This window comes from Puma concolor, chromosome B3 (assembly GCF_028749965.1).
Source record: "Puma concolor isolate L17-30 chromosome B3, mPumCon1.1.hap2, whole genome shotgun sequence".
NCBI classification, from domain to species: Eukaryota; Metazoa; Chordata; class Mammalia; order Carnivora; family Felidae; genus Puma; species Puma concolor.
Window position 1 is genome coordinate 62,771,527 of NC_141672.1, and position 15,705 is coordinate 62,787,231.

At 40.7% G+C, this 15,705-nt stretch overlaps 1 protein-coding gene across 3 annotated transcripts in view; it reads left to right on the forward strand.

Annotated features, from left to right (window-relative positions):
- Positions 1-15,705, forward strand: part of SLC25A21 (solute carrier family 25 member 21) — a 480,482-nt gene that overhangs the window by 407,262 nt on the left and 57,515 nt on the right. The gene's annotated exons all lie outside the window — the stretch shown is intronic.

Below are 15,705 nucleotides of genomic sequence, written 5' to 3' on the forward strand. Positions count from 1 at the left end.
ATGTTCTGCCTCTCAAAAATAAAAATTAACAAAAAAAATTTTTTTAAAGATTGTGATTAAAACATTTTTTAAAAAGGTGGGGGCCTGGGTGGCTCAGTCAGTTGAGTGTCCAACTTTGGGTTAGGTTGTGATCTCATAGTTCATGGGTTCAATCCCCGCATTGGGCTCTGTGCTGACAGCTCAGGGCCTGGGGCCTGCTTCAGATTCTTTGTGTCTCTGTCTTCATCCTTCCCTCGTTCACATTCTGCCTCTTTCTCTCAAAAATAAGTAAACATCAAAAACTTTTTAAAAATAAACTAATTAAGTAAAATAAAATATTGTAGCTGGATCATTCTAGCTTGCAGATGTAATAATTAACAAAATTGTAGCATGTTTGCTATTTCAATGTCCAAATTGCATGTATTGTTGGTAATTAGTACCAGACATATAGTAGGTGCTCGATAAATACTTGCTGATAAATAAGTGAATGGTCCTGAAAATGGTAACTCATTGGTAACTAAAGATAAAGACTGTATGTGAGGGACTTGAAACTCCTTAGGACATAGCCCCAGAGAGTAGCGTTGGTGGGAAGTATAAACACCAAGATGAGTGGGTAATTCATAGGTCTTTTTTCTTCAAATAAGTAATCAATTTGGAAGCCAAATCTGTAACCACACTCCCCGTGCAATGTTGCTTCTCTAAAAATCAATCACCTGCAGAACCCCGGAGAAGCACGAGTGCTTTTTTCGTTCATTCCATAGAGCAGAAGGAAAGTGTTTTCCTACATTCTGCAGCTCAAACAGCCGTAGGTGTGGTCCTGCTCTGCTTGCTTTAGAGCAGGGGCTGCTTCCTGCTGTACCTGTTCTGCAAAGTGCACGACTGTTAGCAGAATGAGAGAAAAGTACCCTCATTTAAATTCTGTTCTAGTGTTTAAACAGTGAAAGTGTGCTTTCTGCCAACCACGATTTCTGCTAGTCTGAATAGACAGAGGTGGAATGAAATATTAATTTCTTTTGAAAAGATGTGGGCAAGCTAATAATCTGTTTCTGTTGTGTCTCAGTGTTGTTCCTAAATAAACTGAGGAGCAAACCAAGAAGTAGCCTTCAGCCGAGCCGAGCAACCAGTGGGTATTGGGGGATGCGACCTGATATTCTATTCAGCAGTAACTGATTATAAGAATCTGTATAGCTTCCTGGTCTCAAAGGCCAGAGACGGTCATGTCAGAGGCATGGAGCACACTTGTAATTAGCAGTTTTTCACTGAAAAAAAAAGCGAGTACACTAGACTAGAAAATGGAAGAAAGCGAGGACGATTTTATGAAATTTCTAGAGAATTACCCAATCAAATGGTACTGAGTACTCTGGCCTGATTCCTAACAGATAGACATCTAGGTAAGAGCAGCCCTAAGTCATTAACTTGATAAAGAAGGTTTGGGGTTTTTTCCCCCCTGTTTTTCAATGCATAGTTCCTGGACCTTCTGCATGAGAATTAGTGGCAGTAATAAAAATGCATGTTATTGAACATCCACTCAGACCTATCAAATCCAAATGTCTGGAGGTAAGGCACCAGGATCCTGTTTTTTAGGAAGGGGGAAAATACCTCTCTCAAAATCCCCCTCAAGTTGCATTGGTTAGAATTAAGTTGCTACTCACATCTCATGCAATTACAGGCTAGGAGAATAAGACCAGGTGATTCAATCAGTCGTGCCAGGGCTGGTGAAGAGTTCTACTTCCCTGAGCACATGACCTTAAGGGTGTGAACACTAGAATTAGTTTCTGACAGCATGGAGAATGATGGAGCCTATTGGGTAGGTAGAAATGAAGTTTGCAACCATGATTTGGTAGCTGATGAGGCATAATAACTTACATGAAGCCTTGGTCTCTTCAGCTGCCATTTCCTAAATTCTGCTCATATTCTGTAGATCAAGTGCCCAAAATTTTCCTCATTGATAGCCATTTTGGTAAAGTCTAGGTGGTTCCAAAGAAACCAGGAAGAATTGACATTTGGTAGGAAAGTGAAAGAGATTGATCTTGGAATAGTTCAAAATACCAGATACAAGCTTCTATTCATAACACTGCCAGACCAAGTCAGTGGGAATACAATGCATTTGTTCTTTAGTTCAACAAATATTTACTGAGCACCTATTATATGTCAGATCCTATATTTAGCCCCAGGGGTATGTAAGCAAATAAAATAAACAAAAGCCCCTGCCCTTTCCTCATGAAGCTTACATCCTAGTGAGAGCAACTGAGAATAAATAAAGCAAGCAGATAAACCATAAAGCATGTTTGAAGGGGATAGCTTTATCAAGAAAAAGAAAGCAGGCAGAAAGGATAGGCAGTGTTCAAGTGAAGTTGTTGTGATTCTAAGAGAAGAGAAGTAAGATCAAGCTTCACTGAGAAGGTAATTTGGTACAGAATTTAAGAAGATGAGTAGTGAGCCATGGGGATATGTAGGGAAAGGATCCAGACAAGATGCATCAACTGCAAAGGCCCTGTGGTAGAAGTGTGCCTGATCCAAGGAACAAAGCAGGTCAGTGGGGCTGGAGGGGAGTGAATCAAGGATGAAGTGGAATGTATAATGCAGTATGGTAGAAGCAGATTGCCTGGGGCCTTTGAAGGGACTTTGGTTTTGCTCTGAGGGAGATGGAAGGACATTGGAAAGCTGGGAACACAGGAGTGATGCGATCTACCTTCTATTTTAATAGGATTATTCTGTTACTGCTTTGAGAATAGAGTATAGGGAAACTAGTTAGGAGGCTATCATTATGGCTCGAGTGAGATATGATCAGGGCTTGCACCGGAAAAATAGAGATGAATAAGAGTAAGCAAGAACTCAAGTATAGGCTTTCAAAGTTTCTGACCTGAGTGACTGGAAAGAGTTGCTATTGTTGACTGATCTGGAGAATATTGTGGATGGAGCAAGTGTGCGAGGAAGAATCAGGAATTCATGTTGAATGTGCTAATTTTGACATCCCATTTAGATATCCAAGTGGAGATGTTGAGCAGGTGACTAGATGAATGCAGATGTATGACTGTTATCTACATAGGGGTGATAATTAAATGAATAGGACTGGATGAAATCACCAGGAAGAGGTAGACAAGGTCCAGAAACTAAGTCCTAGGATTGTCTTCTGCATTGTTTTTGAAAATGTCTTGAGTTCTGTGTAACTTATCCAACTCTAGTTTCCTAGGACATTGATTGCGGGAGTTAGGAAAAAGTTAACTCTTAATGACTCACTGGCAATAATGTAATATGAAGGAAAATTTTTTCAAAGTTACTGGGAGACTGTGCACATCCATAAGTCCATAAAGTACATATGGACTTTTACTTATTACATGCAGAAAGCTCAGTGACTGTGCATTTAACTTGTGTTTTCATAAGTTAAATAAGAATTCGGGCACTTAAAAAACTGGTGTAAGTGGGTGGCTCAGTTGGTTAAGCGTCTGACTCTTGATTTTGGCTCAGGTTACGATCTCACGATTCATGGGATTGAGCCCCATGTGGGGCTCTGCACTCATAGCACAGAGCCTGCTTGGGATTCTCTCTCTCCCTTCATGTCTCCCTGCCCCTCCCTCCCCCATGCACCCATGCGTGCACGCACGTACACACACACACACACACACACACACACACACACACACACACACTCTGTCTCTTTCTCTCCCTCAAAATAAATAAATAAACAAAAAAAAAAAAAAACTGGTGTAAGGGACTACACCAAAGGGGACTACGAACCCTGGCTCAGCTGTTCCCCCTCTTAAAAACCAGCATTTTAGTCTCTCCCAGAAACCAAGCAGAGACTGGTTTCTGCACAATAAAGACATAGTCACTGAAGGAGCCCCAGAGCAGAGGTAGAATGACATTTCCCAGTGGACTTCACTCTGGATCTCAAGCTAAGAACATGGAGTCAAGCATAGTGCTCGGAAGCAGAGGAGTCAAGTAGACTTGGGTTCTTATCCCAACTCCTCCACTTACCAGCTGTTTGGCTAGTAGGAAAGTTGCTACTATCTCTCTCTATGGCCTTGTCTATGAAATGGAAAGAGTAGAATCTATTTCATGTAAAAATTGAATGAGATAATAATTATAAAGCATTTAGCATAATGATTGCTATTTTTGTTTCTAAAATTTCCCTCAGTAGTCTCAATTCCATTAGAATTCCAAGCTGTTATAATACTATTCCTTTGGAGCCTAGAGTATTGAAATGAAGATGTGTTCAATCAGATTGTAATTTGTAACCTACCAAATGCTCTGGTCCAAGGCTTTGTTCTCCAGGGTTGAGATTTATTGAGTTGCATTTAACTCCAGTACCACTAGGGGGCACCTCAACAAATTAATTTTGGAGCCTACTGTAATAACTGGCAGCCATGAGTTAATGAATTTCTAAATGTGACTTATGCTCTGGGAGTAGCCTGCTCAGCGCACTTAGTGCACAACACCTTTGGTCTCAAACATGTATAAATTGATTGTAGCAGAATTCCACATCAGGGTGTGAATTCCTAAAGTACTGGGTCATATACTTAGGTAAGATTCTATTTGTGAAGGACATCTCTGAATTCTGAGGCTTTCTGCCCCAGCTGTGGTCATACATAGCCCTGCTCGGTCAAGCTATTAAATCAGTCTACTTATTACAACCATGTACCAACTCATTTTCATAAGCACTTGTAAAGAGAGCTGACATTAAAAAAAAAATCTCTATTCTGGCAGTAGTGCTTTGGAATTAATTTGCTCACCTTTTGTGCCAATGGATTTTTGTGCTGGGTAAGCAGCTAACACATGGTTGAGCCAAAATTCAAACCCACGGAGTGTGGCTCCAGAGCCCACACTCCTGCCCACTATGTCATATTGCTTTACTGACAGGTAGCATCAAATTAATGCTAAATACCAGAGGGTGGTGATAAAGAGCAGGAGTGGCCATTGTCAAGCAATTTATAACCTGGATTAAATATGGTAATCATGTGAATAATGCATACTCTATTTAGTTAAAAATATACAAGCAATTCAGACTATTAATACAGATCATGTTTGGGTCTTGTCTGTGTACATAGATCTACATAAGTACATGTATATAGATAGATAGATAGATAGATAGATAGATAGATAGATAGATGCTTAAGTATATATAGTTCTTATTTGGATATAGTTATATTCAATGTATGTTACCTGAGTGTTACTGTGTGCCAAGCACATGATGAAATATTAAAGGCAACATCTTGGTCATGCCTGATCAACAACAGGCAATTGTCTACCATCTCAAAGACTTCTTGGAGAAAATTAAGGTCTTGGGGCACCTAGATGGCTCAGTCGGTTGGGTGTCCGACTTCAGCTTAGGTCATGATCTCACGGTTCGTGGGTTCGAGCCCCACATCCGGCCCTGTGCTGACCGCTCAGAGCCTGGAGCCTGCTTTAGATTCTGTGTCTCCATCTCTCTCTCTCCCCCTCCCCCACTCATGCTCTGTCTCTCTGTCTCTCAAAAATAAATAAACATTTTAAAAAAAATTTTTTAAAGAAAATTGAGGTCTTAAGTGATTTGGGGACAATGGGACTACTGTATCAACAGTTGACCCTAGAATAATGTGTTTAGCCTAGTACATGGAATAGAGCATATTGAATGAATGAGTGAATGAATAAATGAATGATGGTTACTTCGTGAATGGGAAGGACGGAAATTAGAAACAGAGGAGGTAAAAGAAAAATGGGGTCGGTAAGAGGATGCGGGTAAGTAGGATGAAGCAAAGAATTCCCAAATTCCCTCAGAGGGCCGTGTTTAGCAGAGAGCTGGCTAGTGAGGAACTTTTAACTCCACAATTAGGACTTCTTTCCTGGCTTTCAGTCCCAGTCCAAGAAATAGTGTTGTTTCAGTTGGTTTTGGGGGTTTTGTCTGTCTGTCTGTTTATTTATTGTCCTTTTCTTCATAGTTGCCATCCACATGAGTGAAAGACTGCCCCTAAATGATTCTTACTTCCTAATGGAAATGTGTTCATCTTTTAAAGCCAGGTAATCTGCTGTCGCTGAAAATTAATACACTTTTTGCATAGTCGGTTCTAAGTAAGTCTCTTCACTTACAGGTTAATGGGGCGATTAACGCCACACTCTCCCCCTGTTATTTACCTCAGTCACTTCTCAAATATCTTTTCTGCTTTTTTTTTCCTTAGCGTTTTCCATCAGGGTTCTGGTTCTTATATCACGCTAATGCCTTCCTTGGGCTGAGCTGTACAGCATGTTTAGTGCATCGAGCACCCAGCCAACTTTCCAGGGAATCGAGCCATAGACGTACCTCCTAAATGATACTGACAGCTAAGCTAATTTTCTGTATCTTAGAAAATCAAAGTTGTAGTTTATTTTAGACATATCAACAAAGTTTAATTGTCATGGTAAAATCATACTAAAAGTTCAGTTAAAAACGGGTGTTCGGGAAAACTTTAAAGGATTCCTCCATACAGCATATAATGAAAGTGGCATGGTTTGGGGTAACAAATATATCCAAGGACCATATGCAGAAACTTAATTCAATTAATTCTCAGTAATGAAAACTAATAACTGTGTTGTTTGTGCCTGAAGACCTGATAGGAGTTGAAGCAGGGAAAACTTCTGTTGGGGTTTTTCACTACAATGTTAGCTAAAACCTTTGTCATGTTCCACTTCCTTGAAGTTCAGTTGCTGGTTTGAAAAGCAAGCTTAGTCTTTTTTTAAGCTGTTTTTCCTCTCCTTTAAAGGACCCATAGTTTTCCCCCTCTCCTTTGCTACATTAAAATGGCCCCAAGATGCATGCAATTTTGTGAACTTCAGATTGCAGATTGTACATAATTCCAATAACAGAGCCATGAAGCTCCACTCTTTCATTTGGAATCTGTGAACCACTGAGACTTGTGGAGTATAAATGACGTCAGAATATTGCCCTAAAGGTGTAGTGTCAGGGCCAGAATTCTGCCCTGGGATGTGCGACCCGTCAGGCAGTAGAAGCCCCTCAGTCACAACGCAGAGCTGAGTGCCGCCCTCATTGTTTTAATTACAGGGCTACAGCATGTGGGTAAGAAACTTGGATTTGACAAGAGTAGAAGAAAGAGGATATTGTATGCCTTCAATCAGCTTTGTATTAGGAGATCCTTAAAGGGAAAATTATGTGAAAGAAAGGAGGAAGAAAACAAACTAGCAGGATCCCTATTTCAATGTAATTTGGAGAAAATGACTGATTTGGGTTGGTCATGCTGCCAGAACAGATGACTCAAGGCTTCCAAACAAGAAATGGAAATCAGGAGGATGCCTGAAGCCTGAAAGAAGAACAAATTGTGAAGATATGATTGACTGTAAAGCTTCAAAATCAACTGTACCAAAGATGAGCTTGGATCATTGCCCAGAACAGAACTGAATGGTGATGTTCATTTAAGTTCTGACTGTTGAAACAAAATAAAATGTAGTAATTGTGCTCTGTTAGGTACACAGACGTGTTAATGCTTTCCAATTTCCCCAACTGGGGATCTGGTGTCACTTTCCTTGTCGTTCCTATTTCATGCTTCACCGGTGACTATTATTGCTGCTCTGGACACTTGGTGAATGCCAGGTTTTTGGCAAAGAACTGGGATCCAGGTGAAAGCATCCTTCTCATGCCGCGTGTGAGTGTGCTGCAGGTGGCTTTGAAAATGGCTTTAGAGCTTGGAAGTCATTTCCAATTGGCCTGTTCAGGCTTGGGTGATGTGCACCTCGATCCTGGCCTTCAGTGTTCTGGTTGCTGGACGTTGGTTATGAGTCTCAGCAATTTGGACCCCAAAGCACTTTGTCTCTGACAACCAGGAAACGCCTCCGTTTCCATGGGCAGCAGATTCATACATCGATCTTTTCCTCTCTTAGGCAGGAAGACATTTTATTCACGGTCTTCTTATACTCTTTTTTCTCAGTAATCTGTCAGATGGGTTTTTAGGATAGCCTTTCTGAAGGACAACGGGACTTAACTCCCTCTAACGGTCAGTTTTGAAGCAGCTACATACCTCCATTTCTCCTTGGAAGCTACAAAGAAGAAAAGATCCCATGTTGTTTTTCCTAACACCAAAATCCTGCTTGCTAGCCTAGCAACTTCGGAAATTTCCCAGCCTGCCTGTAGGAACAGTCCAAGTGCATGGTACAAATGACTTCCAAACAAACATTTTCTACATGCTAAATTAGAAAAGAAGAAAGAAAGAAAGAAAGAAAGAAAGAAAGAAAGAAAGAAAGAAAGAAAGAAAGAGAAAGAAAGAAACAGCAAAACCAACAAGGGGGTGACTCAAGGAAAAAAGGAGGAGCAGACAGAATATGTGATATTTCCACTCCTTTTTGGTTTCTTCACCTGAGTCAAATTTTGAGAGTGTTAAGCACTGTCCTGTCTACCCACTATTTACCACAAAGTCTTCAGATTTCAGGCTGACTGAGCCAGTAACTTTTTTTTCAGCCATCCAAATGGACTAAAGATGTTGTCAGGTACAAGATGTTTAATTAAGGATCTGTCTAGTCTGTTTGGGCATCTAAAGTTTGGACCTTAAACAAGGTAACCTAAAATTAGACTCTACTAATGAGAGACAGCAGAAAGACTTCTTCAAGGGTGTGACTTGCCACAAATGAACCACCAAGAGGGGACACAAACTGGAACTCAAAGGAAATTCCACATCTCCTTGCTTCAAGCAATCAACATCTTTTCATTGATTGGTCTGCGACCTTGGAGCCACCCAATATGCTAAATAGTTTCGCACTTCAAAAATGGGGGTGGGGGAAATGAGGGGTAAAATTATTTTGTGAGGTTTGGCACAAATCTGCATTTCAAATAAGCTATGTATGAGCTGTGTCTTTGAGAGAAGAACACGTGCAATTTAGTTTTGATCTTCGTTTTATAGATGTACATAAGTAATACAAGGCCTGTTTTGATTATACAATGAAAAACAAATGTGATCCAATATTGTAGTACTCTGTGTCTAGTTATGTTTCTGAACAACAACTCTCATTAGTATATGAACCACCATTGATGGCTTTGGAGACCTGGAACCCCATCCTGATATTTGCTTACAAGCTTATTCCATGTGTGGTATGGGGTTCTCTCATAGGTAACCATCCTAATAGGATAGGGTTCTAATGTCTGATGGGCTCCTGAAAGAATTTAAAACCATTTCTCAAAATGGTTCTCACAGGCTCCTTCAAAATGCTTTGCGTAACATTCAACAACCACCTTCACTATGATTATGACTTAAGAAATACCATTTAAGACTTTTTTCAGATATGGGGGTGTCAAAGGCTATTTGCTAGTGGAGCCAAAGTACATTGTATGTGTTCTTCTCAATGCTTTTGGCTGTAGGTTAACAGAAGATGTAGTTGAAAGCAGTTCAGATAGTCAAGATTTGTTTTTAATTTCACGTGACCAGAAATCTGGAGGTAGATGCCTAGGATTGGTCGATTCAACAGTCCAATAATGTCATTGAGGCCCAGGTCCTTTCCAACTTTGTGCTGACTTCCTCAGTTTGTGGGCAACGATATCTCATTTGACTGCAGTACACAGGCATCTCATGCAGCTAGAACGACAAGGAGAGAAGAGGGACTTGTCTTTCCATTTGCATTTTTTCCTTAGGCTGGAAATCCAAGACTTCCAGCATACATTTCCTCTCTTCCCACCACTGGTCTCATGGGCTAGCATTGGATCATATGTCCATGGATGTGACAGGATTCACTAGCAAGGGAATGGGACCACCATGATTAGCTTGAAGAATTCTGCTTCACCCCTGGACTACAGAAGGGCTTTCTTGCCTGAGTGCGGAGGATGGTGAATACTTGCACCCCAAGGAACAGCAAGGGAATTCTGTTGGGTGAGCAACCACCAGTGCTCCCCACTGACTTTTTGGATAATAACAGTTTTACTTTAATACATAGTGTTAATATTTCAATGTTTTCTCCTATTACTGAAGTATTGTCTTTCTCCCACACTGACAGAATCATCCTGGTATGCCTCTTATCCTGCGGGGAGAAACATTCGTCCTTGGGCCTACTTTTTTTTTTTTTTTTCTAAATCTGGTCCAACTAGCAGATGCTTAATCGACAACTCAAAAGCTTTTACAAAAAATGATCTTGTGCATTTCAGCCTAAATCAATCGGTTATACAGGTAGTGATCCACATTACTTTAAAACAGAACTGAGTGGAAATGGGACTAAAAAACTGATTTTTCCTAAAATAAGACATTTTACAACAGAAATAACTTTTCAAAAATGTTTATAAAAACAAATTTACTTCAAGAAAAACTGCAATAGAGTGTAGCCCCATGGTCAAGGACATGGACTGTGAGGACAACGGAACTTGATTTGAGTCACTGTATGCTATTTGGCAGTGATGTGACAGCAGGCATCCCCTGCAAAATGAAGAAAATAACCAATCACACCTCCTTCAAAGGATTGTTATGAAAGTTGAATGAGGTTTAAATATGCCCATATGCCTACATACATTTATTCTTAATAGAGTGGCTACTACATAGTAAGCTTTAGACGAATTTTGGCTGTTTTTACTTGTATCAATATCAACAAAAGTCCATAAACATACAAGTCAACATTTTCCTACACAGGATAGGTAAAATCAAATTCACAACTTTTAGAAGTAACAACTTTGAGAAACAAAATGTGAGGGCTGCCATACAGTTCATACTGCTTTGTTATGGGAGGTCTTACATTGGTTCTTATGCCTCTTCCAAAGAGTTCTCCAATGGGCCTGGTGTTGGTCAAAACTTAAAGCCAGAATAGTGGCTTTCCTACCTGTTCAGGAAAAAGGACTGCTATTGATGCTACATATACATTAGAATCTCAGTTTCCCTTCATCTGGGGAGGAGACTGGATGTGTCAGCCTGCTTCTTGAGAAGTAAGCCGGATAAAGCATGTTGCTATTGGTGGCACAAATCTCCTAACTTCCCTAGTTATTGTCTTGGTAAGCCACATGCTCTGTAGAGTGCAGCCAAAACTACATGAACACGGGAAAAAGTTGGCAGAGTGAACAGTACATGTGGGTATAAAGATTAGTTCTTTGGCAGAAAAAAAAAGAAGTTTATCTCCTTCATAAAACATTATGATTCCTTTTTGTTTCTTAGAATCTGTATATCATACCTTACCTTAGGAAAACTTCCAGTAATTATCTAATCAAGTAAAAAAGTAGCTCATCAGCTTGAGCCCTTGCCTACCACATTCTCCTTTTCGAATTTTGGGTGTGACTCTTCTGATTGGCCCATGTGTCAATCTTCACTGACAAAAAGGCTCTTCATGTGAGAGGGCATGCATGGTATGGAGATGCTGTAGCAGCCACTTTGGCTGTAGGGGTCATGAAACTTACTTTCTGGATCCAGGACTTTGGGTTGTAAATAATGAACCCAACTCAAAATAATTTAGGTAAAAAAAAAAAAAAAGGAATTTATTCTAAATGATACTGGGTATCTTAAAGAATGAAAAGCAAAGGGAAATGCCAGTATTCAATAAGGACTGAGATGTAACTAAGCATAAGGAAATGCTTGGGGCACCTGGGTGGCTCAGTCGGTTGAGCGTCCGACTCTTGATTTCAGCTCAGGTCATGATCCCAGGGTCGTGAGATCAAACCCCACATCAGGCTCTGTGCTGACAGTGGAGCCAGCTTGGGATATTCTCTCTCTCGCTCGCTCTCTCTCTCTCTCTCTCTCCCTCACCCTTTCTCTCTCTTTCCCCCTCTTCCTCTCCCCCCGCCCCGAAAAAATAAAACCAGTGTTTAAAAAAAAGAAAAAGAGCTGCTGGCGGCAGGGTCATACTCACAGTACCAGATCTTCTGTTCTCCATCCTGCTTCCGTGCTTCCCTAAACAGTAGCTTCCTTCTTTTTTATCACTGCAGATTGACCTCCTCCAAATGACAGAAAACATGAGTACCGTCGACATGCTATCTTTATATCTTAGAGTGTCAACCACACAGGGCGAGACTGACCTGTTCAGTTCTAATCCCCAAATCCTGAAGAACTCTGCTAGGTCTAGCTTGGATCAGGGGGCAAAGAGATGGAATACCATTTGGATCCATTGGTGAGATGCCCAATCAATGGCTGTCTACAAGCAGTATCATACTGTACTAATGTGTTGCTTCCAGTGTTTTAAAAAAATTGGGCAAGGCAGTTCTCAGCAGAAGAGGTGCCGGCCTGACTAATCCATAGATGTCCACTATTGCATGGATATACTGTGAAAACAGTGCAAGGAAATAGATCTAAATTCCCATTTGCCAGCAAAAGATGGTCCTTAAGAATTTCCCATTAAAACTGTTCATTCGCTGTTAGAAAGTTTAGGATGGTGGGATGGCTGGAGGCGGTGGGGGTGGTGGAGGATGATTACACATGAAAGGAACTGAGCAGAGACAAGGGAAGGAGGGCACATCAAGGAAGCATCGCCAACTTGAAGCAGAGGGCTCTGGACCTCCCAGCAGTTTTCTGATTAAATCCTTATGGTTCTCCCAGCTGCCTCTCTTCCCTCCTGCCTTACACCTCTTTTTAATATTTTCTCCCATCATTTTTAAAATGAAGACCTTCTGTGTTACTTATAAGATTTCTGTCCTCCTTCAGAGAAGCAGTGCTCTACTTTAGGCAAAAGTTTGAAGTAAGGCAGAGTTTTCTCTTCAGGAAAGCACTTTCCCATATCCTCCTGTTATTTTTCTTAGAACAACAAAATCTGAGGGTTGGAGTGGACCCGTCTTGAGGGTGAGCAAGTTCATCTGTTGCTGTGTATATCCCATCTCTGGCATCCATTACAAGTGGCCATCCAGACTGCTTGACCACATGCCATGAAGGAGAACTCATCATTTTTCAGGAGAGACCATTCTATGTCCAGATAATTCTGACTATTAGGAGTACTTCCTGTATTAAGCTCCTACTGGGCCAATAATTTGTCTTTTCTTGCTTCCACCTGTTGGTCCTAGTTCTACCACCTGGAAACAAACAGAAAAGTCCAATCTCATTCCTGCATGCTCACCTTTCAAGAGATCATCACGTTCATTATGTTTCTCCCTATGATTGTTCTTCTCCAGGCTGAGCAAGTGTTCTTCCTATAACTGTTCTCTGTTCTATGGGTTTTCAAGTACCTCTGTTATTAACAGGAACACTCAGTTATGGAAGCATTACTTACTTAAAAGTTCTTAATTTTTCCCCCAAACCAGGTATAATCTTCCAGATATGGAAAACTCAGCACAGAAAGAACAGAACTAATGTCTTTCATTAGAAATATAGAACTTCTGCTCAAGAAAATCACATTTACCTTCTGGGAAGACCAAAGCTATGCTTAGTCACTCTCATACTGAAAATTATGTGATAATTAATTTCTAATGAAATTTAAATGATAAAGAATGGTTAAATTTTAGAAGTGAATTTCAGGCGTCAGTAGTTGAAATTGGAATGGAAAGGAGGTAGGAGTATGAATTTCCATGGTTCTTCAAATCACGTGTCTGCTTTATTTCCTATTCATAAATCTAACACTATCCATTAAGTCAAAAACAGAGGTTAGACAGGGCACCTGGGCAACTCAGTCAGTTGAGCATCTGACTCTTAATTTTGGCTCAGGTCATGATATGGTTTGTGGGTTTGAGCCCAGCTTTGGGCTCTGTGCTGGAGGCATGGAACCTGCTTAGGATTCTCTCTCACACTCTCTCTCTGCCCCTCTCCTACTCATGCTCTCTCTCTCTTTCTCTCTAAAACAAATAAATAAACATTTTTTTAAAAAACAGAGGGTAGAGTAAGCCCATATCAGGGGATCATTTGATTCCTTTCTTCCTCTTTATGAAATCCATATGCTTAACAAACATTTGTGTCCTGGTTACATATACACATCACTCTGGGGGTAAGCACACTAATGCACACTCAGCCCTCAAGGAGCTATCAATTAGAAGCTGTAAAACAAGCCCTTTGCTTTCCTAATTGAAGTATGCTCTGTAAGCCAGTGAATCAAGGAAGAGCAAGAGTTCACCACATTAGTTTGGGTGGCAAAGTGGATTAGGCTAAATAATTTCTTAACTTTCTTATTCCAGAAGCACAGCTAGAAGCAGAACCCAATGTAAGAATGTTGGAGTGAGGGATGCCTGGGTGGTTCAGTTGGTTAAGTGTCAGACTCTTGTTTTTCCTTTCAGGTCATGATCTCACGGTTTTGGGTATTTGAGCCCCAAGTGGGGCTCTACACTGGCAGCACAGAGCCTGCTTGGGATTCTCTCTCTCTCCCTCTCTCTCTGCCCCTCCCCCACTTGCGCTGTCTCTGTGTCTCTCAAAGAAACTTAAAAAAAAAAAAAAGAGGGTCTCCTGGGTGGCTCAGTAGGTTAAGCGTCCAACTGTGGCTCAGGTCATGATCTTGCAGTTTGTGAGTTCGAGCCCCGCGTCGGGCTCTGTGCTGACAGCTCGGAGCCTGGAGCCTGCTTCGGATTCTGTGTCTCGCTTTCTCTCTGCCCCTCCCCTGCTCACACTCTGTCTCTCTCTGTCTCAAAAATAAATAAAACATTTTTAAAAAATGAAAAAAAAGAGAGAGAGAGAAAGTTGCAGTGAAGCTTGAAGGGTCAGAGAAGCTCCAGATCCATGTTAAATGGACATCCTAAAATGCACACACTTGAGTCCTGCCCTTTTCTATACTCATATATGGGTTAAGCCTCCAACTTCACCTCAGGTCATGATTTTGTGGGTTCAAGTCCCACCTCTGGTTCTGCCCTGACAGCCTGGAACCTGGAGCCTGCTTCAGATTCTGTGTCTCCCTCTCTCTCTGCCCCTCCGCTGCTCATTCTGTCTCTCTCTCTCTCTCTCAAAAATGAGTAAACATTAAAAGATATTTTTTAAAAAAGAAATAAAACTGATTATCTCAGAAAAGAATGAGGAATATTCTATTTATGTATTTCAGGTTTAAAGTGAGTAAATGGCAGGGGTACCTGGCTGGCTCAGTCGGTAGGGCACCTGATTCTTGATCCTAGGGTCATGAGTTCAAGCCCCATGTTGGGCGGGAAGCCTACTTAAAAAGAAAACAGAAAACAGAAAAAAAAAAAAGAAATGAGTGTATGGCATATATAATTTTTTCCAGGCAGACAAAATTGAAAATTTTGGATCTTAAAATCTAATATGAAATAAGTGGTGACATTATGAACCTTATATTAAGCATATGGCACTCGATCTTGGTTTTGTTTTTTTGTTTGTTTCTAAAAACATTTGAATATATGACAAGTCCCTCAACATTGGCAACAACAGTGTCATCTCGGGTACTGTTAAGACTGCATGTCAGCAAGCAAGTTTGACATTTCTTCTGTCAGCAACATATGTCCCTGACCTTCTATCTCCATCAAGGGAGTTAAAAAATTATGACTAACTCAAGACAAGGCTGGGAGCCCAGATTCCATGGCCATAGAGCTTGTTAGTTCCTTTGTGTTAGTAAAGCTAAAATTAAGGATTTGTGTCCCTTGGTAGCTCAGGAATTTCTGGTCTAGTGGGCTCAGGTCTCAGGTATAACTCTAACCTCATTTGGTAAAAAGGGAGAAAATGCACAACTGTTGACAGCTACCTACCATACAACTGAGGGAAAAAATTCAAGATTGCTTACAGTGAGTAAGGTCAAGTGCTGTAAGGTACAACTCATTGTTGTGTTTAGCAATGTACCTAGGGATTCCAGTCTCAGTATCATTTATTCTTCTGAATTTCATAGTGCTAAAAAATTTAGAATTCATAATCTCTGCACTTTAGAATTAAAACAAGAGAGGACTTCATGATTGGT